The sequence below is a fragment of the Lepisma saccharinum genome, chromosome 7 (genome assembly GCF_977018435.1).
Source record: "Lepisma saccharinum chromosome 7, izLepSacc3.1, whole genome shotgun sequence".
Lineage (NCBI taxonomy): Eukaryota > Metazoa > Arthropoda > Insecta > Zygentoma > Lepismatidae > Lepisma > Lepisma saccharinum.
Genome location: NC_139235.1, coordinates 85,018,805 through 85,043,467, shown reverse-complemented (window position 1 = coordinate 85,043,467; position 24,663 = coordinate 85,018,805). Strand labels below are relative to the sequence as shown.

The following is a 24,663-nucleotide window of genomic DNA, read 5'->3' as shown; positions in this document are numbered from 1 at the left end:
CATTACCTCCACAGCTTTGGCCACACTAAAATTATCCAAAACCGAGGCTTCTTACTACAAAATAGGTGGATTTGAGGCTGGTGATAAAATATTATCCAAGAGCCACACAGTGCTGTTCCCTATGCGCCTGTTGCCAGGATTCTTCTCAGATTACAAAGATATTATGTGGAAGGGTGGTTTAAGAATCACATTTAGAAGAGCTGCCAATGATAATAATGCTTTGATGAGGTACAGTACATTAAACTCTACAGGGGAAGCTATGCCTAATACCCTACCTGATGAGGGCAAATGCATTATTCAGACTATGGAGCTAAGAATCCCAGTTGTTGAATATGAAGCCAGTTATGCTCTTAAATGCAAAGCAGATATAATAAAAAATCCACAGATTCCTTTACAATTTTATACATATCAATGTGTACAGAAGCCTGCATCTGGTACTCATTATGAGTTTGATGCTACAAATTCATTCTCCAGTATACAATATGACATGCCGGATTTTGTGGTGGTACTGTTTCAGACTGGAAGACACAATAATCAGGAAAAAAATTCAAGTAGATTTGATAACTGCAACATCAAGAACATATATCTTAAAAATGGCAGAAATGAGGTATTTCCTAGAGAAAATTATAATTTAGACATGTCCAAGGATGATTTCCTTAAATTATATGAAGCATTTACAGCATACAAAAGGGTCACTACTGGCAATACTGACATGTATTACACATCAGATGAATTCAAAGCACAGAGACCCATGTTTGTAATCAACACTTCAAAAAGAAAACAAGTTGTGGTTAATGACAGGACAAACATTAAAATTATCTGTGAATTCCACGATACACTCCCTGATGACACCATATGTAGTGTTATTCTTATAGGTGAAAAATCATATGTTTATGATGTAAGAAATGAGAGAGTCACAGAGCAATTCTAGAAGAATTACATTGCTTTAGTACTAGATATGCAAGTTGAGCCTGGTGTATAATTAAACTTAAACCGGAAGTAAATATGGGTGTGTGTGTGTGTGTGTGTGTGTGTGTTAATACGTTTGGCCTAGTTTTAAGTGTAGCCGAAAAAAAAAATATCAAGAGGGGCATATTTTTGACAGGATTATGGACAACAATCTCACAGAAGTGCCTTTTGTAAGTGTAGGCAAATCAATCTGAGGGGGGTCATACTTTCTCGAGTTTATAATAGGTCAAATCATACTACTAACGCATTACCTTCGGAATCAAAGTAATAGTTTCTGCAACACGTTACTTTCTTTAAGTAATTTTCCGAACTTTAAATTAGGGTTAGTATTTCTCAGCTTCAATGATTCGCACCTTTAAATATGGTATCATAATAATAACTATCCTATCCTTCAAAGAGTTACCTGCTTAAATATCGCTGTGTTATTATAAAGTTCACGTCATTTAGGAAGGTGCGTGGTTTGTAGTGGTTAAAGCATTCACAATTGAGGTAGGGAGGCAAATGTAGCCCGTGCTCCCAAAGGTGGTCCACATTACGAAAATCATATTAGTATTTAACACAGCTAACAAATGGCATTACATTAATATACCCAGTCCCCCACTATGCAGAAAACGTACTGTCTCGGGCTGCCAGCAGATATTTTATGTAAGTTATTTTGGAACCCCTGGCGTCGTAGTTACTGTGTCCTCCATGGAGATCTGCTATTCGTCGTTACTACAATGGATGTCAACAATTAAAAGTTTGACACCAACAATTGTCTCTAATAAGATGTAGAAACGTGAATAAACACGAATAAATATGTTTTTCTGAGCACAAGCTTCATGTTCTAAGCCAACTAAAAGCCGTGGGCCACCTTTGGGACCCGTGGCCCACCTTGGGAACAGATGTAACGGTTTTGTAATTCTTCTTCTTTAAATAAAAAAAAAAGTTACAAGCAATGTTACAAACTATCCATTTGGTACACGCTGTTAATTAGTTATAGAAGTTATTTCTTTTAATTTCAGAAATTTATATTTCACTAGAGATTTGTAAATTGCCCTAGAAGCTTAACTAAGGTCACTTTTGGATCACCTAGCTTACTGAGGCTCTGATTTCAACAGAAGACATGGGTCAACTGTGAAGATTTTCAAGAAGTTAAATTGACAAATTTTGTTAATTTTTTCTAGGTATATTATAATGACTCTTCCAACGGCCTTTCTGGCTGAAGTTAACTGTAGTAAGAAGAAGCATTTTAACATTTTGTACTTAATGTAAATAACATGGTAAGGTAGAGAAATTTAAAAATTCATGATACTGCTCAAAGAAAATTTTAATCACATTACTTCTACTAAGTACATAAACAACAGACAGGCTTTATGTATCGAAGTATGTTCATCGTCTGCCAACAGGTCCTCCAACGATTCCACCTCCGAGGCTTCCAAAACCACCATAGCCTCCTGGGAAGCCATAACCGGAAGCGAGACCATAGCCATGGAGGCCATAGATGCCTGGGTAGGCTCCGTGGGTGATTCCGTAACCATAGCTACTCACGCCACCTGCGAAATGAAATCAAAATAGTAACTATTTACTTATATGGAGAATTGCGTGTAATGTATGACTGTTGATTTTGCAATTAGTGTAAATTGTAGGATGGTATCGTGACCATGGAAACAAGAACAAGACCACATCCTTTGAAACTAACTCGTTCCATGACTTATAATTACATTAATTTCTGTATTTTAATGTTAAACTGGTGAAACTAAAGTGCTCTCACCACTCCATAAATCTGGAGATATACAGTAAAACCTCGTTAATCCGGACTCCGATAAGCCGGACTTTGCTTAATCCGGAGAGGCAAAAGGCAAGAAAAAAAGCAGAATGCAAGGTTTTAAATGTGGCTAGAAATCAACAAGAGAACTTTCCAAAGAAACGGCAGTCAACCACTGTTTTCCGCACACTTTGTACTGTACTGTATAGTGTATTTAGGCCTATTTCCTTTAAATACATCATAAGAAACGTGTCTTGTTGCTATAAACGGAGTTTTAATACACTTTCTCCTGCTCTTTTAGGTTATTTCAGTTAATCCGGACTTTCGTTAAACCAGTCAACTTATGTCCCCCATTAGTCCGGATGAACGAGGTTTTACTGTATTTTTATTTTGCCCTTTTTCCATGACGAAGACAATTCTTCCACTTAACCATGTAAACAGCCACAGTTTTTGTAGGTAATCGATTGATTGATTTAGTATATTTCACGTCGCTTTACTTCCTCTTTTACTTAATCTCGACGATGTAGATGAAAGGGGATGAAAGGACAATCACCAACATAAGGACTACACAACACGATTCCCACAGGATTATAGTGGCTGTGCGCCCAGACACCCTAGCCTCGTTAGTCTGCAAAATCCAGTTCTTGAAAATGGGGTTGAGTTTTGGGTGATTACGGAAAAGTCGCAATGAGGGACTGTATTTAATATCATCACATAAAATGCATAATATATAGCTAATATTATCAAAACTAACTCTGATATTCCTAAAGCTGAAGGTTTATTCCTGCAGCAACAAATGTCTTCAACGTGTATCTGTCCTGAGCACGATAAATCAACTTTCAACCATCCTCACCAGGTCCATCATAATATTGCCATTATATCTTCGGTTCAGCCTCCTCATGTTTCCCAACAAGAACCCTACAAGCAGTTGCGGCGATTAGGGGCACATTTTGCCCCCGCACTATAGTCTCTTAATACTAAGCCTTGTCTACCAAGAAAAATAAACTGTCCCCCCGCCAAGTTTTTTCACCCAATCGCCGCTACTGCCTGTAAGGTGTAAGCATTTCTACCCCCTCTCACGTGTGCTACATAGCCTACCCACCGGTCTTCCTGATTTCATTATTCATCAGGTGATAAGTATAGATGGCGCAGCTTAACATTATGTAACCATCTCCACTCACCTACTCTTTCATGTCTTTCAGCTAGAATTATCTTTAAGATTTTATTTTCAAAAACTTCTTAAGTTATGTCCCAGTTTCTGTATAAAACTGTAGGCATAATCATAGTCGTGTATATTTTAACCTTCAGATTCCTCGATATTAGTCATGAGGATAAAAATTTATGAAAGGAAAGGTAACCCCGTATATTACAGACCGAACCTCGAGCGACAGTTGCAGAGGTAACAGAAGCCAGATCATCATACTACGCCACTACCACAACTTTAAAAACAGATGGGAGTCAAGGAAACGATGCTTCTACAGAAAAACTTCAAGAAAATTCAACTGTCAACTGTATCTTACATATATATATGCTTCTCAGCTCTGACCAATCTCTAACACTTGGTTTCGATGTATGAGCATAAATTTAGTATTCTCCAGCTAACTTCTAAATCAATCTCTTTTGCTGCTGCTAAAAGAATTTTAGTATTATTCTTAACTGTAATTACATTGACTTCATTTTCTCCATATGAACAGCTACACCATTGAATCTTTATTTTGTCCTTTAGTTTTTTTGACAGCATGTTCTAAGGCTAAATTAAAAGGTATTGGTGATAAGCATGTCTCCTTTTAGCCCATCATGAATTTTAAAGTTATCAGACATATTGTTACAAATATTGATTTTACATAAGTATAATAAAATATATAAATACTCACCATAACCAATAGCCTGAACTGCTGCAAGAACAGCCAAAACAACAAGGGAGAAGATCTGAAAAAGAAACAAAATTGTAAAAAGCTTCTGAACTTACAATCTAATTACCAATATGCCGGTTATACAAATTATGAAGTTATTTAAGCACACAGTGTGGTGTATCAAGGAATATCTTTAACGAGAAGAGGGGTTACTATAGTTTCTTAGTGGCCGAATGCATTATCAATTTTTGATCTCACCGTCGAAGCTTGCAGTTCCGATCATCACCATGGGCGTCTCCAGAAGTTTTTGTATGGCGGGGGGTCAAGCAATTGAAAAAACTTGATAGTAAAAATAATAACAATCATAATTATTATTATCATACCTTTGATTATAATGATAAAATAATAACTATTGTAAACTCATTAAAATAAACTTTTACGGAAAATCACTATTATTATTATATCCTTGTAGGAACTTATATACTCAATCCATCCAGCACCCGTATTTTTATATATTTTCTTAACATTCCATACAGTTAATGTACTGAAATGCATAATTATTCTATTTTGTTATTAACTTTTACACATCTCGTTCAAGAAAAAGCTTTAAAAGTTAGGAAGAAATTTTGGTCATAGTGTTTATGTTGCGTGTCCTGTCACACAAAACTCTGTTTTGGATTTTTGAAAACTGACGCTAAAGGTTCTTTGGTTTAAGTGGTATTATATGAAAACATAAACTGGTTCCTGTATTTTGCACTATTTTTTTTCTATTCAACGCCTTTTTGATTCGTTATTCTGTTCGAATAATAACTAACTGGACTTTATTTCCGTTACTTCCTTAAGCATTTGTTCTGAGCTACAGACTTCATGCATTTTTGGTTCCAACTGATTCATTTCCTTTTCTGTGGGTACTTTTGACATATATTGTTTTCTGTTCTGAATCTCATTTCGCGATTAGGTCGTCTCTTTTGGCGCCAAAATATTATACATTAGTCACGAAATGGTGCCGAAATATCAAATTCTAGTATTAAACATTAACACACTAACGGTTCGACAGTACAGGGAACACAAATTTTCTTATCAACCATCGAATTCGAAGCATGGAAATGTGAATTCACACAAAACTAACCCGAGACATAGGTAATAACTATAATACATTAAAACAATATTTCTTTCAAAGACAAGCTTGATGTATACTCTTTAATTATATTCGTAAAGATCTAATAAGATATGCGATTGTCATTTGTCATAACGTAAAATCTACATACCAGAGAGGTGGAAGCCATTGTTTTTGATTCACTTGTTAGCTGTTACTCGAAGTGTGAGTTTAATTGACCCTGCCGGCTTTTTATATGAATCCCTGAGTGTGCTTTCTCGCAGGAAAACTACGGAAGACGTGTTCAGTAAGCTTTGCGAACGGTGTTAATTGTGTTGCTCGATTTGTTTCAGTAATTAATATAGTTTAATTAGATTTATAGCAATTTCCTTAAGCAATACTGAAGGAGTTGTTCATGTTTATGATTTGCTAACCATATTGGCTAATGGCTGTAGCCAGACGACACGAGCCGACTTACGTGACGGAGTGGTTAGCACAGCACGCTACGACGGCAGAGGTCCCAGGTTCGAATCCCGGCCTGGTCATGATTGCTTTTTGTGATTGTCCCTACATCATTTCATCATATCTTCGCTCAACCTCATCTTAGCGATTAGCCCAAATTGGCAGAAAAGCAAAGTAAAATCAACCAATCAATCAAGACGAGACGAAAACTGCCAAATCTCGTCAAGTCTCGTGAATGGGGAACGCTGTCTCGTTCTCGATATTATTATCTCGATACTTAAGCTCCAGTTTTGTTTTCTTCTCGATCTCGAAAGGAAAGTATCAAATCAAGAAATAATACTGTATATGCCTACATAATACTTTTTGAGACAAACTTATAATGAACAAACGAAAAACATAAACTTTCACAGGAATTTCTATTTCCATTCTTGTTAATATTACGTTGCTTTTCTACGGTTCGGTTCTGGTGTGGGTGCAAGAATAAACTTCGCAATTTTACTGGTTTCTACGTGTTAGATGTGTAATAAACGTGCCTCTGCCTATGAAGAAGTGGTGATGAATAACCTTGTTTGCTAGGGAAATTTGTTGCTGAGAGGGAGGAATAATAATGACACTGCACAACAAATTTGAAGACATTTTCTGTCCTTTAGATGAAATCTTTAAATGAAACCTTTGCCTCACTTAAGCGTGGGAATTTCGTCCAGAGGTACCTGAAAGCTTGGCCTTCTCGGCATAGTACTTTGACGAAGATTTTCATCAAACCAAACTTGATGTGTAATGAGGGAGAAATACATTCTGATTGATTGATTGCGTTAAAATTTTTGGTTGCGTCGGCACGTGTGGCCATTTTACGCCATTCAATATATGCAGGGAAATATCCCCTTATCTAAGATTCTTACTTAAAATGTTAGAACAAGGGTTGTAAAAAGCGCAAGGTTGTAGACAAGACAAAAACAATACATTAAAAAGTAGAATTAACTAAAAGCTTCCTCACAGACCAGTTAAAGCTAAATTCATTTGATAAAACACCGCCATCATCTCCCAACAGGAATGAGAAACAGATGGCGAGATTAGAAGTCTGCCTGAGAAAAGCAAAATCGGCACATTCAACAAGAACATGTAGAATACTAAAACGACATAAAAATACAGCACATGGAGGTCCAACCCTTGCAGCAAGTGGCCATGGGTAAGACGGCTGTGTCCAATACACAGTCGAATAAGAACTTCTTGACTAGAGAGAAAAGGAGGAACGTCATGCACCCATGGTGGACTTAATCGCGTGAAGCTTCCCACATTTTGGGGCTTGTCAATCGGATCTCGTGATGCCTGTAGTAGCTGTCAGTGTTTACGGACATAATGATTATCTCTGTCCCGACTGTCTCACTCCCAGAGGAACCTTCTTGCAACCTTCTTGCATACATCAGGGCATTTGTCAGATCCATTCTGGAATTCAGTTCTGTGACATGGAATTTTTCCTGTGGTGTTGGAAAACGTGACATCTTTGAGAATATACAAAAGAAATTTCTTTCCTATTTATATTTTAGATTTAAACTGTTTAAATTATTTTATAGTTATGACAACCTATTGAATAAGTTAAGAGTTGAATCTCTTTCAGTTAGAAGAAATAGAAATGATATAAAATTCGTTGAGAAAATTTTAGAAGGTTACTACTCTGTCCCTACGCTTCTATAGAGAATATCTATACGAGCTACGCCGTATCGAGTACGCACTAAAGGGTCGTTATTGACAACATCCACAGATTATAAATATAATGAGTTTTTAAACTTCATAGTCAGTAGTTATAATGATTTCCAACGAGCCTAAAGATCAATTGTATTTTAATCATTCACCAGGCCTATTTTAATGACTTATATTTTAATGTATATATCATTCATATTTTATTGTACCTCTTATTGTATTTAGTACCTTCTTTGTAGTCACATTTTTATCATTCAATCTTGTCTTATAAATTTATGACTTTTTTGTATTTACATGTATACATACTGCTGTACTAAGGCCAGTCAGCTGTTTTTCAGCAGGATAATACTAGAATAAATAAATAAATAAATAAATCTTATCCTATCATACCAATGTATAATTTCGAGCATTCATTATTTATAACACAGGAGAAACACACTTTCGGCTATTGTCCCATACGTTTCTTATGTAACTTTCAAATTTTGTGACACGTGATACACGGAAACAAATTGCAGATTCTTTTTTTGTCATGCACAAATACATTAGAATCACACATTTTCATGTAAAGGACAAATTTCGTGTTGTGCAGTAATCAGAGATGCCAACTTAAGATAAGTTTTGGGGACGCAATGTAAATTTGGGGGGGGCAAGATCTGCATAAACAATAGGCCTACTTATATGTAAATATACATAAAATGTGTCATCCTACGTGAATTGGGGGGCAGAAAGTGCCCCCCTCCCCAAAGTCGGCGCCTATGATAATAATCCTTTATGGGAAATAAAAAAAGTATTTTGCTCATTGATATTTACTAATAAGTGTTGGTGGTGTTACAAGTCCCATTCTATTTTGGTCCAGCGTCCACAAAATATAATAGTGAAGGCAATAAAATATTTTTAAAATATAGAAATCGACTCCTTAGAGGCCCCTCTCCCCCTACAAAGGCGTCGTCAGTTAATTAATTCGTTCGTGTGAGCTCAGAAGTGGAAGAAATACTCCCGAAAAAGCTTGTTCTTTTACTATTTCTTTCTCTCTATTTTTCCTTCTGTTTTCTCTCTACACTTGTCTATCTTCCTTTCTAGCTTTCTTTATTTCTCTGTCTCTCTCTCTCTTCATCTCTTGTTATCTTTATTTCTCCGTTTTTATTACTCCCTCTCTCTGTCTTTCTATCTTTCTCTTCTTCCTTCCCATCTATCTCTCTTTGTTGCGTTCTCTTCCATCTCTCGATGTCTCTGTTTACTTCGATCTGTTTGTTTGTTCCTTTCTTTCTCCTTCTGTTCCTATCAATTATGTCGCCATGGGCGTCGCCAGAAATATTTGCAGGGGAATCGGGCTAATCATTCAAGTTAAATAGTAGACATTAGTAAGTATTATTACCACGGTTATAAATGTTATTATACAATAAAAATATTACAAACTTTCAAAAATATATTTTTTTCGAAATAATTATTATTATGTAAATGGGAAGACTCGATCCACCAAACGAGTTAAAACCAGCACAACTATTTTCCATTATTTCTTTTGCATTTTATGCAGTTAGTATCTGAATGCATTTTGATATTAACCTTTGCACGTCTCGTTCAAGAAAAGGCTTTAAATGTTAGGGGGATTTTTCTTATAAAGTGTGTTGCGTGGCCTCTCACCTACAACTGTAATTATTAGAATTTTGAAAACGGTGAAACCATTTGTTCTTTGGATGAAATGGTAGAATATAAACCTTGTTCCTGTATTTTTCATTCAATATTTTCGATCCAATGCATTTTTACTTTGATTATTCTGAACTGTATTTCTGTTCTTAACAATAAGAGTAACAAACTTTCGGCTTTGTTGTATCTTTAAATGAAATATGTCAATTTGGGGGGGTCCACCGACCCGTTCGACACCCCCTCCCGACGCCCATGTATGTCACTTATACATTTTTGTCTGATTCTCTCTCTCTCTCTCTCTCTCTCTCTCTCTCTCTCTCTCTCTCTCTCTCACACACACACACACACACACACACACACACACACACACACACACACACACACACACACACACACACACACACACACACACTCATTCTATCTCTCGTGTGCATGTGTTTGTGTGATACTTGCCATTCTATAAATGATTCTAAACATTTCTCGTAGCTCTTTGGGAGGTAGAAGATTAGGCTAAAATTATTTCACGTTGGGGCAGAGCCAACCCTTTCCCACCCGTTGACAACTTCCCTGCTGGCCCTGCCATCTCTATAGTGGGGTGCACAAGAAGGGTTGGTGTGGGTCGTAACCCCCCTTGGCCCCAGTATTCCTAAACATCAAAGGGATGAAAGGATGGCAAAACGAGGACTCACTACGTACTAAAAAGAATATGTAACACTTCCCCCTGCTCCCAGTGATGTTTTTCCTGATACTTACAACAAACAACGCTATCTTGTGCTTTCAATTAAGTTAGATACGGAAAGAATAGTAAATTGGTTTGAAAATATGTTGATCGGACTTATGTGGGAGAAGGCAACAGATGGAATATATTATATAAACTTTAAAAGTAAGATAGTAAAGAAACCGTTAGTTTCGAAAATCCTGGGGATGGCACTGCCTTAGTCATATTACGAAATTCTTTGCACACCAATATCGACATTGATACTATGATTGACAGGAAACAGAAAATATGTTATTTTATACAAACAACGTTCCCACAAATAATACATGAATCAAAAACCAGCACGAAACATGATTACCTATACAGTAAACGCAGTCGTGTCTGATTTCTTAATTGCAGACGTTCTGCTGTTAGTCACGGTCGAAGGAATCAACATGGCCTTGACTTAGTGCAGTAAGAGGACTATAGAAACTCGTGTAACATTATTGTAATTGCTTCAACTGCAACATAACTTTCCTTCCGCGTTTCCAAAGCAGTTTTGACTTATAAAAAACCCGCCGACACCAGTCATTTACACACTTCAAGTCTACATTCAATCCACAACAATGGTGTGCAAGTCTCAGGTACGACCTTTATGCATTATTAATCACAATGCTTACGTTACTTTGTTCTTTGTTTTGTTTCCGTGCACAGTGTGATTTCGTAGTCAGAATGAAAGATAATACTAAGCAAATCCACGACTACAGTAATTCTTTTTTATTCAATATTCTGTGTTCTTTTAAGGAATGAAATTTTGTTGATGCGAGAAAGATTAACCCGTCTGTGCATAAAGTATACTTGAAAAACAAAACTCAACAACGCCTTCGAAGACTAAGTTTTAATTGGAGTTTATACAAGCACAGTATGATAGTTGAGTCGTAGCGCACCGGTCTCTTTAATAATTTTAATTAACTAGCTGAATACCCGGCGTTGCTCGGGTATTTCTTTATCCCAATCTTCTATTCGACAGGAAAATAATGAATCCTAACTATAGTGTGAAATGTAACTAATATTATTTACAGGTATTTAAAAGTAAAAGTACAGTATACAAATTATAAAGTAAAATCTTTTACAAATTCACTATAATATTAATTTAAGTCAAAACTTGATTATAAACAACATTTTTAGTTTCACCTCCAGGAGCAAGAAGAAATAAATTGAACGGCATTGGGAGTGTCACTATTCATCTTAGCGACCCCGAAAGCTATGGATTTCACACTAATATCGGTCCTTTTCGATTATTTTTACATGTCACCCCTTCCCACCCCCACCCCTAGGGGTACCAGGAGTGTCTTACCCCCACAGTATTTCTTTCCAGATTGCAAGTGACATGTGTACCAAGTTTGGTTGAAATTGCTCCAGGCGTTCGAGAGTTATGCCGGAACAAACAGCCACCCATTTTTATATATAAGATTACGTGACATTTTTTTTAAAATATATGCACACTATATATAACACAAAATATGCACAAATTAATTCCAACAAACTTATTTATGTCAAGAGAACTGGATTTCAACTTAAATGTTATAATTGCTGTTTATTCCTATGGCAATAAGACGTAATTTTATCTTTGTTGTTAACAATGTTCTTATTATCAACAATGATTGCCTTGCGCAGAAACGTTTTAAGCAAAGCGAGTCGCTTTTATCCATGTTTTGGAACTCATAATGCTTTTTGTACTCTTGCTACTATAATGGAGCTTAATGATAAAAGTAGGCTAGAAGAGAAAACCCATTAGAAAGAATGGAGCGCGATAGAGAAATTCTGACTTCATATTCAGAATCAGCATACTAGACAACATAAGAATCAGTGAGAATTATTCATTTGACAAAATCATTGTTGACCAGTGTAATTTATGCAATTTTATACTTCTCGCAGATTTTCGCCGTAGCTCTTCTCGCCATTATTGTCGCAGTTCAAGGGATTGGATATGGTGAGTATTTCATATATGTTTATGCAATGAATCCTATGATAAAAGTAAATGGCACAATTTTATAGAAAACGTCTAAATATGTTAGACATTTTGTTAGTTACTCTTCATTGGAATGAATGTTCCAAAAATATATTGAGAAAATATTATGTGGAATCAAACTTGATTTATGTAAGGAAAGGTGAATTTACCCAACTGTATTGTGGCGTTCATAGTGGAGCATCCACCTCTAGATCGAAACAAATTGGCACATATCTTCTGTATTTGTATTTAAGCATGTTAGAATATCTTAGATGTAAATATATGTATTGTTTCTACTCAGAGATGTATTCCTGTTTTTATTTATATAGGTGGCGTGAGTAGCTACGGCTATGGAATCGCTCACGGAGCCTACCCTGGAATCTATGGTCTCCATGGCTATGGTCTCGCTTCCGGTTATGGGTTCCCAGGAGGCTATGGTGGTTTTGGAAGCCTCGGAGGAGGAATCGTTGGAGGACCTGTTGGTAGAAAATAAGCATACTGCTATGTATACAATTTTTCTGTCAACTTTTAGGTATATCAAACGCCCAGAAGTAATATGATTAAATAAATCTTGAACAAAAAATAGACACTTTTATTACAGTATAAACTCTGTACTACAAAGATGTTTAGTATCACCTCAGATAAACGTATTATAAGCAGATATGGAACGCAGGCAGCAAACCTTCTGCGCTTTAAATTACTGTCTGCAAGAAGTTCTAGTATCGACCGCTGGGAGGCGTCAATCGCACTTTTTGCTCAGGCTGGACATTCAACACAGGTCAACGAATGAATCTCCCTCCTTACACCAGGGTGCAAGGAACAACAGAAAATAGCTTTCTCCTCGAAGATCCTCCCAAACTGTTGTAAATAGTTTGGTCCCGATGTGAAAGTAAAAAATGAGAGTGGCGCCTCTCAGCGGGCAATACTAGAACTTCTTGCAAGCAGTAATTTAAAGCACAGGACGTTTGCTGCCTGAGCTCCATATCTGCTTATAGTACGTTTATCTGTGGTATCACTGTATTTGCAACTGTGAATGTTGTTTCCGATCGATCTTGCCTCCGAAATTCTCAGCTTCGAGTCCTGCTGTGGCGTTTGCGAGTGTCTCTTCTTCAAATCATTTAGTCATCACTCGTCTGCATAGTCTCGATTATCCAAAGGGACAAAAAAGCGACGTAAAACAAGAGAAGTATGAATAAATGCAGACAACGAGCTTTTTTCTATTTATCTTGCGACTGATCCTTCCCTCAGCTGTGTATTTCTACCTGTATGCTCATTGTTTTTCAGTGACAACTTCCAGTTTTTACCTAACAACAACCTGTGTTTATGAATGCATGGATTACTGCAAGTACTTATTCATCTCTAGTTGCCATAGTTCATGATATATAACTAACCATGCAGAAATGTCGACAATAGGGATTGGAATTTTCATTAGTGAAGCTTGAATAAAATCCCGTCGTAAAAGAGTTAACTGGATGTTTAGTATAACCAACACATATATAATAAAATGTGCGAATCAATTCCTGAAAGTGATTTACATAAGCTTGTGTAAAGAGTGCTAAATTAGATCAATTGAATTAAAACTTTACAAATTATTATTAACAAGTTAATCAACAGCCATATTTTCAATTTTTATAGCAATGAATTATTTTGTTTAAAATATGTCTGTCTACTCAGCAGCTCTCTCAATTTTAGTGTCTTTTGTGACGTAATAATTGATGTGATATTATACTACCATCTGTGAATGCCAAATACAAGCTTCCTATGGATTTGTCATAACCTAATTCGTGTACTGCCAGCCAGCTTCACCCCAGATCCGACACCATACGACGCGACGCATCGCAATGAGTCATAAAGCAATACGACACTACGAATCATTTTGTAATTGAAGGATTTATCTCTGTTGAGGCAGTAATTAAATAACAGTTTACAACAGAATCAGTGTATATGTAGAATTGATGTATCGGTTGATATGTTCTGAATTGAATCTATTTCTAGCAAACAATAGGTTAGATAATACGATATTAACTATTTAATGTAAGATTCAATTACTTAATTGCTGGCTTGAAGTTGCTCCCTTTTACGGTCTGCGATTAGATGTCTGTGCCTGAAGTGATTGGATTGGCGCATGCGCAAATGGTTTTGTCGCAAACTACTCCACGCGAGACCGAATTCCACGGACCTTCGTTGTATTGTCGCACACCGTCGCAACCTGTCGCAAGGTAAGGTGACTTGAGTCAAATGTTTCGTTCGATGTGCGGCCGCCCATAAAAGGCTAATGTTAAAACTAATCTGAGACGGTTTGCGACAAGAATGACTCGTCAAGTCGTGTCGGATCCGATGAGCGACTGGCCTTAGAAATTAAGTGTGGAGGGATCTTTTGCTGTTAATCAATAATAGTATTATGCTCTTTAAAAAATAATTAAGCCTTTTAAAGCCGATTAAAGTTCGAAACAACAAGGGACAGGGATTATATCTTATGTAATTGGTTGTATGAGTACGTAGTGGAGATGTTCAAAACTCTTGTTTCTCCGAATGTTAGTGAGAATATAGTTCCACATTAGCATCCAATTTGTTGTACATTTTCCATTGTCTCGTTCTTTCAACTACATTTATTCCTACACTATATTTTGAGAGAGTACCTCTTTTATCGTCCTCAGGTAAACACATTTATCTTTGCTGGAGGTGGAGATCGAACCCACGAATCCGGTGTGCTAACCAGCTACTCCACGGAGCCCCCCGAAATTCTGTACTAGTTCTTGCTCCACTTATGGTACTATTTGTAACTTTTGAGAAGAGGGGACCAGATGTGCTTCAATTCTACACTGGGATTACTTATTGCGTTATGACTAGGACTCGGAAGTTGAGGAAATATCCTTTTCTTCCCTAGTGTTCGAAGACGAGGCCCAAGATAATATATGTTCATTTTGGGTCATTGTAGGCCAGAAAAAGGTGAGTTTTATTTGTCCTTTTTTGCCTTTTTCGGCGTTTTTTGGCTTATTGGCCCTTTTTTAGCCTTTTCTTAGGTCTTAACGGCTTTTTTTGCAACTTCACCTTCTTTCGACTACGTGTTTACTGCCCATTCTCAATTCGAATCATCATCAGTTCATCACCTCTTAAACATCCTTTCTGTAGTAAAGAAAAACAAAAGAAGAAAGAAATAAATATATTTGAACCATCTCTGAAACGAGAGAAAAATATTTTTGGACGAATGAAGCAGGTACGGTACAAGGTCCTTTAACCGTAACTTGTCTGGAAGGTCGCGCTGGAGATGATTATTGTGATATACTGCAATGCCAACTGAGGTAAGATTTCCGAAGTCTGTAACCCTAGTGTGGTTAGGCCAAATATGATTCTTCAAATATGATTTTTCAAATTATGTTAATCTAAAAAATATAAAGTGTCTCAAAGAAGATACATTTCATTCATATAGTTTTTTTCGCACTGTGTGTTCCATACCACCAGAATTTTGTATTTTTGTAGTCACTAAATATGTAATTAAAACTGAAGTTATTAATTAATTTGGATCACATTTATACGTCCTTTTTTCTGTTTTTAGGTTCTTTTTTGATATTTTTAGGTCTTTTTATAGGACTTTTTTTTGGCAATTTATAGGTCTTCAACTTCCGAGCCTTAGTTATGACTTATAGACTCATAGCGAACCATTGCTATGAAGGCTGCTTCCAATTTTGTCCTGGGTTAAAATTCCGGCCTGCGCATGGATGTTTGTGAGTGTCCATTGAAAGTAATATAAACTAAATCAATCCAATTTGGTTATTTAGGCCTCCACGATGGCGCAGTGGTAGCGCGTCGCCTTGAAATCAAGGGGTCCCGGGTTCGATTCCCGGTGGAGGCGCATGGTGTTTCGGATCCCACTTTAAACTGTAGGTCCAGTCCCGATTAGCCTTGCTGTGCATAAAGTGGACTTAAAACACCAACTCAATCAATCAGTCGATAGATTTGGTTATTTGTGTAGTACTGTTACGTTGCTCCACTGAATCCTATGTGATTCACTCCATGAATGTTCGGCTATTTTCGAACTACAGTATCTGTTTCACTCGTACGTGTGTACTGCTTGTGTTCATCTATCCTCTAAAGGGTGTTCAGATTTTTCTATGTAATCTCGTCCTCATTTAGATGATAAGTTGTGTGTGGAGTTTATACTTGGTTTTTATGGGATTTTCTGGTTTAGTGTTGATAGAATGGTTCCTAGTGTCATTTTACTGCTGAATGATGTCCTAATGAAATTGGGTGGGGGGGAGCACACTGGATCTCCTAAATTCTTTCAAAAAATTTCACAGAAACAAAAAAAACTGCCTTTCTAAGACCCGTTTTTAGTACCTAAATGCAAAATGTTTCTTTTACCTCTGTATCTTCATTCTAAAACAATTTAAAGCACAGTGAACATATTATACTACGCTGTGGTGCTATTTATGTTGTACTTCATATGTGACGATAAAACACGATGCACACACTATCAAATGAAAACAATTTGGCAGGTCTTGGTTCTCAGAGAACTGTTACTCCACATGGTTATGCACACACAGACGCAGACACACACACATATAAAACATGTTTGTGTATGTAGATGTACATGTCTGTATAGACATATATGTATACATACATACATGTAAACAAAGCTATTTTTCTCCAAGTTGACTTGTTATTGTGTTCGTCACAACTTCTCGAAATATTATGGTATGATGTTCAGCAGTAGAGGCGATTGAGTACCAAAACGAGAGGGGGGGGGGCAACAACAGTTTACTTTCTCTTGGTAGATAAAAAGAGGCCATTGTACGGGAGCAAAAGTAGCATAAAGGGGGGGGGTGGCAACTGCTCCCCCTAATCACCGCCACTGATGTTCAGAAATGATCACCCCAGAAAATAAGCACTGCATATAAACATGCCCACACAAATGCATGTGTATGTGAAACAGAACAGTCTCTAAACAATCAAGTGGCGCCACATAGTGGTTTGGATCCCACTTTAAACTGTAGGTCCAGTCCCGATTAGTCTTAATGTGCAAAAAATGGATTTAAAACACCAACTTAAGCAATCAATCTCTAAACAATCAAACTTTTGCACTCGAAGTTCATCATTATACCCCCATTTTAAACTTCGTTAAAAATTTATTGAATGTTTTTACGCTTGAATCAATATTTACTGCATCATTATTTACAATTCTCTGTTTGTAATAAACATTTTATTGCATGTAATGGTATGGATAGTTTTGGCTTGCTGACAATGGTTGTTTTGATTCTCGAGAATGAAATGGCTGCTTTCATATAATCACCAGAAGCCCTACTTTCTTAGCGAGAACGTCCCTGCTGTATGTCATAAAATAATATTTTAGACTACTGATGAAATATGCAATAAAAATAAATCCAGTGTTCTCCACTATTCTTATTAATTAATACGCATATAGATTTCGAAATTGTTTCGATCAATTATTTTAGTCTATATTGAGCCTACTCGCGTTAAGTCAAGGAAGAAGTATGGACGAATTGCGAGGGAAAGGCAGTAGATTTCACTCGAGATAGAACCAAACAATAGACCCTTTAATTGACATTAATGGATTTTTTTATTCATTTTCGAGGGGTGACGCTATTGTTAATTAATCTAGTGCCACGTGCCGGGGGTGGAGGAGGAGATGAGTCATCGATGACTCATGCACACGTGTGAGTTTGAAATTAATGGTTTTCCATTAGTGCACAAAAGATACTATTATGTATTCCGTTTTTGACCTAAGCTAACCTTTTGTTGTATATTATATATGCGTTTCTGCCGGATATGAGTCACAGATGATTTATACAGACGTTGGAGTTTGGAATTAATGGTTTTTCCATTAAGGTACAAAAGACACTATTGTGGAGTTCGTTTTCGGACTATTCTAACACTATTGTTGTATATTATATATGCGTTTCTGCCGGATATGAGTCAGGGGTGCTTTATGCACACGTGGGAACTTGGAATTAATGGTTTTTCCATTAATGTACAAAACACATTTTCGGCCTATTCTAAGGCGTCACGTCCGCCCATTTTGGCGTCGGTGGTGAGTCATATTTGGTATAATTGAGGAGCTCGAACGGTCCTGGGTAGAGGCTAGAAAATATTAACCAATGAGAGAAGGTTTTTAATAAATGATTCAACCAATCAGAGAAGAGTAATGAAAATAATATTTATATTGACGGGCCTTTTGTCTAAGAATCTATAAATATCGAGCGGAAGACGAAGCGGTCCAAGAGAGTTCTCAAGTGTTTGGCTTGAAAGTTGTACTGATTTTTTAGCGTGACTGAGTTGTTGCAGTGCAACTAAAGGCTTTTTAACTTGGTAAGTATCTTTTTTTGTGTACTATTTTTTATTTCAAGTTGTTTTTTAACTGCCATGCAAACAAAGTTTAAGCGTTTTACATTATTTTTGAAAATATTATACAAAGAATACTCGAAAATAACACTAACAATATGTATTGTTATTGTTCCAGGTTCTGTCACTTTCTCTCTTTCTGAATTCCACCCATTCTTTTGTCACTGCGATGTTTTTTAAAAAATATTATACAAAAATATTAGAAAATATCACTAACAATGTGTATTGTTATTGTTGCAGGTTCTTTCTGAGAAGCAGATGTGAAGTACTCTGCAAAGAACTGAAAGCCCGATTGGAAGAAACGAATAGTGAAAACGGACGTTGCTGAGCAGGACCCCAGGGAGATGAGTGATTTGGTGCTTATATGTCCATGTTTCTTCGATTATATCGATAAGGATTGTGTGCTGGAGGCTTTGAAAAAGTATACCCCTTACAAGTACATTACATGCTGGGGCTGTTATTCAAATGAAGGCAACCAACTAGCCCACGATTGCGTTATTAAACATTTTTACGAGTGCGAGGATGTGCGCGGTAAAGACGAAGTTCAACTCTCCGATTGTTTTATCATTTGTCAAGAGGAATGCGGAGAGAATGAATGCCAGAATTGTGTAGAGTGGATGTGCGAGAGAATCCAGCGTTATCTGCAGGATCCGGACAATACAAGTCATATTTTTTATTTTTATCTTGCTAATCATGAAGATGTAGGTGATGGTTTGAAGGCACAGGAGGAATCGACAGGATACAGAGACTTTTACAGTGTGTTGTGTGAAATTTCAAATGATTTCGAACTAGTAAAAACTCTTATAGCGCCTATACGAGAAGCGGAGCTTGCTCGTGGTTAAGAAACAATATTTGTTAATATCTAAAGTGAAAATGGCGCAATATATTATTGATGCGCAAGGTTTTATGTACAATAATAAATTTATATTGCGTGAGATGTGTGTTAGTTCTACAAATTTGGATACTGTGTATTATGCTCTTGTAAAAGTGCCAGAATATTTCAAAGACAATAATGAATCCCAATGGGTGAAAGAAAATATTCATGCTTTATCGTACGATACTCCTCTGGGATGTGAAGTGTACTATGTTCGTAGTGTAATTAGAAATTTGAACTGTCAAGGTTCAACTTTCTATTGCAAGGGAGAAGAAAAATCCAAACTTCTCAAAGATTTGTTCAATATTTATAATATTGTAGATTTGCAAAGTGCAAACTGTCCTTCGCTTAGAAATTTGTACATGTTTCAAGGAGGATTGTGCAAGTATCATTCTGATACTTCGCCTCCATCAGAACAAGGTTGTGCATTCAGAAATGTACAAAGACTTGTATCTTGGTACAATACTAAAATTACCAATATGTAATGTATTTTAGAGCAAATAATAAAAGATTTGTGAAAAATAATTGTTTTCTATGTTGCTATTTAGCCTTACAGTCCTTTTTTCAAGTACTATTGACTTTTTGAGTGTTTAGTAATACCAGGGATTATTTGTGGGCGTTATATCATGTGAGTCTTATTTTTACTACAGTCAGGACTAAATTCCGCTGACTGAAGCTTAAAGCTTAGGCTCTATAGCATGTTGATTGGTTAATCACAAGGCAATATGAACTTTACAGAGGGTTGTAACAGAGGCATAGGAACGCATGGCAGAGCATTATTAGTGTTCAAGAACCTTTTACATCGAGAAATAATGCTGCCTTGTATCTGTTTTTTAGTTTACATATTCATTTAGGATTCAAATGAAACAATTGCAGTATTTTTTAAAAGTTTATTTTTATTGAAGAATATATCAGATTTATATACACGAAAAGTAGACTACCAATAAGCGAAAATCACATAGTCATTACAATTTAGTCGTCGTTGGAATTCCTCCATGAGGGTGTCATAGTAAGAGAGAAATTTTCGCCATTGTTCAAAATTTAGTGTGACTTCTCCGGTGGCGTTGCTGATTTCCACTTTTATGTTTTCTCCACTGCCCTCGAAGGTGAAGTAAAGTTCTCCTATAATGTTTATAGATCTGCATCTCTCTTCTCGTGTGGGGAATCTGTTCTTGTAAGTGTCGAAGATCGCATCTGATTTGTACACGCATGCTGGGTACTCATCGCTATTTAGGACAATGTAATTTTTTTCATGTTTCAAAATCAATTCAGTGTCGGTGAAAGTACCTCGAATAACGACATCCATGTTGTTATCAATGTTGTAGCGGCTTTCTGGTTCCATCTTGTGTTTTTTATGTGTATCTCTAGTAGACTGCAATGCTTAGTGATTTTGTTGGATATATATATATATATATATATTTCAAAATAGGCGCAAAGTACTACAAAAAGCAAGCTTTACCAGTTACACAGCCAATATTTCCTAATTCAAGTAACTACATGTACCAGAAGCACTTGCACCCCAACACTAACTAGACAGAATTACAAAAGCAGATTCTGCTATGTAAATAGCCTTTTGCAAAAGTCCGATGACAAAAGTTTAAAAATCGTAACGCACGTGAAAAGTTGGTTATGTTAAGAAATATCCAGGGGATCAATAGCATACAAGTGTTATGTGTATGAAAGGAAAATATAAGGTTGACATTACTATTCATTAGAAGACACGGTTCACAAAATCCCCTGAACAAGTGTGGAACAAACGTTTTGCGGGGAGCAAAGAAAGACTGCCAGACCCTAACCCAGGGGGGAAAATTTTCCCACCAGTCGCTCGCACGGGGGTGAGCCTCCATTGTTAGTTCTCGCGGTCTTTGCTAAAAGGTTTTTTCCCTCTCATCTATAGGGCATTACGCCCTGCCTCTATTATGATTTTTGAATGGTGCTTAAATTTGTAGTGGTTAGCACGTGTGGCCAATATTTTATTTTGGAAAGTTGCACGCGCCCCGGGATAGTCGAGACTTCAGTGAAAAAACATCTATAATTGTTTACCGAATATAGATAGTTTTACTGGAAAGAGAAATGCCACATATCTCACATTCTATAAATAGGAAGAAATAAGTTATGTATCCGGGAGGGCTACGAAGCGACTGCAAGACTGAATAGCAAAGTTAGCGGGTAAAATGAAAGCTGGATTTTTTATAAGGTACTTTATGATGCTTGGGGGTGATATCACGGTATCTAGTGACATGTGAAACGCAGTTCGATATAAATTATTTTTTGTTTATTGATTCATTTTATGCACAAACATGAAAGTGTGAGGTTTGATCTTATTTTGTGAATAAACTCGTATCCGAGCCAGACGTCGGAAACTGGGGACGGGTCTTTCTTGAGTGACAGCCGCCGCTTAGAACATGACATATTTGCACCAACGCGGAGATAAGGAAAGATTATTTTCGCCGCTACCGGGCTCGAGTCGCAGCAGGCGTTCGAACCCATGTTCACGGATGACCAGGAGAACCAGCTGGAGCCCAACTCTGCAAGGATCCAGGACGCGTCGCTGACCGCGCCTTTCAAGACAATGGACAGAGGTCATTTCCATCCCCTGAGAAAGCGAAGCCAAGCCACTAGAGCGTCCTGTTCAACGGAAGAATTCGAATCTCTTATATATAGGCAGTACTATGATTCCAGACACAGTTTTCACCCGGATTTCACAGAGAGAGCATCTCCGCGCTACACTCTCGCGTGATCATTGCTTTGTGTCCGTGAACTTCGTTTCCTTACGTACTGTGAGCGACTTGCGGATAGGGAGTTACCAGTGTGCGCCTTATTTTGGTGAGGATTACGCGGTGATTTGTTTTTGCCAAGCGTGGACTACATAAGGATGGAGGGCTAAAGAAGATAGAGAAGGGGGGCGTCGCTTCCCTGACGCCTGCAACGACGCCGAAGCCAGTCAGACGACGCCGAAACCAAACACTGCCCAAAGCCCGAAGGACGCTGTCAGATCGACGTCCCAACCAAAGCCCGAAGGACGCCGTCAGATCGACGTCCCAACCAAAGCCCGAAGGACGTCTTCAGAGAGAGAGATTGAAGGACGACTCCAGAACGACGCCGATCGAAGCCAGAGGGAGAGATTGAAGGACGACTCCAGAACGACGCTTCCAGACGACGCCGAATCGAAGCCCGTCACCAGAGAGATTCCGAACCGACGCGTGACCACGTACACCCGACGCTAGTGACAAGAGGAACGCCCGAAGTTCTGAGGAGGTGCAAGTACACCATATCGTCGCAATTATTCTTCGTCGCGATCGACCTCGGAGGACAATTTCGCCACAAAGGAACCGTGTGCAAGTCCCGCGTCCAGGAGAGATGAATGACCACGCCATGTAGCAGAGTCTGGTACAGTATACTTCAGAGGGTCTCATGTACATGTAAACGTGCGTCGTCAGTATCAACACCGTACAGTTAACGCCGAAGTCTCACTTATTTGCAAAGTTACTCAGGAAAACCCAAACCTAACTTCCGCGTCTAAAAATTGTTTTGGTATTGTTATAAAAAAGGGTTATTTCATGTTCAGATGTTCTAATTTGATTGTCTGCATTCAGGGTTAGAAGCTCCATTTCATTTCTTTAATATTTAGTATAAATTGTCAAAGTGTGCTCCATTTTTGTGTAACCGACCGCCCCGTCGCGCCATTTAATTTGTCAACAGTTGACTGATGAGTCCTTTTTAATTGTGGAAAGCGTAGTTGTTTTTATTGCAAGGTCGTGTGCGTGAAATAGTATTATTTGTTGCATAGTGGTTTTCAAGGTAATTTTTGCTCGCGCCGACGTTTGATTTGTGTATTCCGGCAGCTGGAGCCAATTAAGTTTTTGCATCCCTATGTAATTGTGTAGTTGTTCTCATTGGACGAGAGAGGCTTGTGCGTAATACCCCCGTCCGAGAAACTTGTATAAAGTCGTGCTTACGACTGGGTGCAAACGTTCAGTCGAACGAAAGATTTAACCACGCCGACCCATTGTCTTAGTTAACCGCTTTCCGAGGGCTGGCACTTAAGTTAATTTAAAAGAGCACAGGAGCTGGCAGACAAATGCCCTAAATTCACATAAAGGTTTAAAAATTAAAAGGAATGATATGTTAATGAGATCCATGATTTGTATCCATACTTCACATGTAAAAATACCTCATGTGTGTGAAAGAGAGAGAGAGTGAATGAGTGAGCGTTTGAGGAGGCTTTGTAAACAGTTGTTGATTGCAATATTTCTTTGTTGTTACAATATATATTCACTTTTTTACCGTTCGTCAGTGTTGTTATTGGACGTTTTTCAGGTACCAGATATTATGCTATTAGTGTTTTATGAATGTTCGAATCTACATATCAAAGGTAAACAAAACAGTGTAACATTTCAAGGTATTAATCTCCGCCTCGCAATAGTATGACAATAAACGACCGTCTCAGTACCGAACTTGATAACTGGACCGTGAGTCACGACCGGTCTCCCGTACACGTAACGACGTTTGGCCCCGTGCCGGGGTATGATTGACACGTCATTTCGGGGGCCGTGGGTGCACTCGTTACAGTATATAGACGCTCCCTCTTGTAATCTGATACCAAATTGTTACTTTGGAGTGTAGTGAGAAGACCTTTCTATCCAAAGATGACATCTTTGCCTATCAGTATTGTAAGTATTGTAATTATATTTTCAAGTACCTTTTTTAGTAACTCAATTCCACTTTTTATAAATGAAACAAATGGTTTCTACACACGAAATTTTTATTTTCACAAACTAGTCTACTACAAAGTATGTAATACATCAAGCTTTTTCAATTGTTACATATCATTCTACTACAAAGTAGCGTTATACTAACGCTTTTTTTATCAAATATACATTTGTAAACATTACATTATTGTTTGAGAAAGAGCTCCTCTTTTTTTTTTGCTAGTTTTTGGATTGATTGTTGCAAATTGCCTCCCAGAACTCATCCTCTAAAGAACGATCATGAATGTGAGCAGGGTGCGTATGTAATGCACACGTGGAGTCGGGTACATATATTGGTCCCTGACCACAAAAGTGAAACTTTTTTGACGGGACTTCATTATATCTAAACAAACAGTGACGTACGGGATTACCGTACAACTCCCTTGTTCGTAATGTCTGTATGGGGGTACCAGAAAAATACACTTTATTATCATTGGTGACAAATTTATTTATGTGGCTTACTCCTTTTTGCTCAGTCCTTGATTTGTTTCCTTGCCACAG

General features: G+C 37.5%; 3 long non-coding RNA genes across 4 annotated transcripts in view; 1 reads left to right on the top strand and 2 right to left on the bottom strand.

Moving 5' to 3' along the window:
• The window catches only part of LOC145990314 (uncharacterized), a 120,775-nt gene that overhangs the window by 80,823 nt on the left and 15,289 nt on the right, over nt 1–24,663 (bottom strand). The window lies entirely within an intron of this gene.
• Nucleotides 2,261–5,907, bottom strand: LOC145990313 (uncharacterized). The gene is made up of 3 exons (XR_014441963.1): nt 5,838–5,907; nt 4,591–4,645; nt 2,261–2,504 (listed from the first exon to the last, which is right to left on the bottom strand). It is a non-coding gene; the product is annotated as an uncharacterized LOC145990313 (long non-coding RNA).
• On the top strand, nt 10,752–12,748 carry LOC145990312 (uncharacterized). Its single transcript, XR_014441962.1, has 3 exons — nt 10,752–10,810; nt 12,105–12,159; nt 12,507–12,748. It is a non-coding gene; the product is annotated as an uncharacterized LOC145990312 (long non-coding RNA).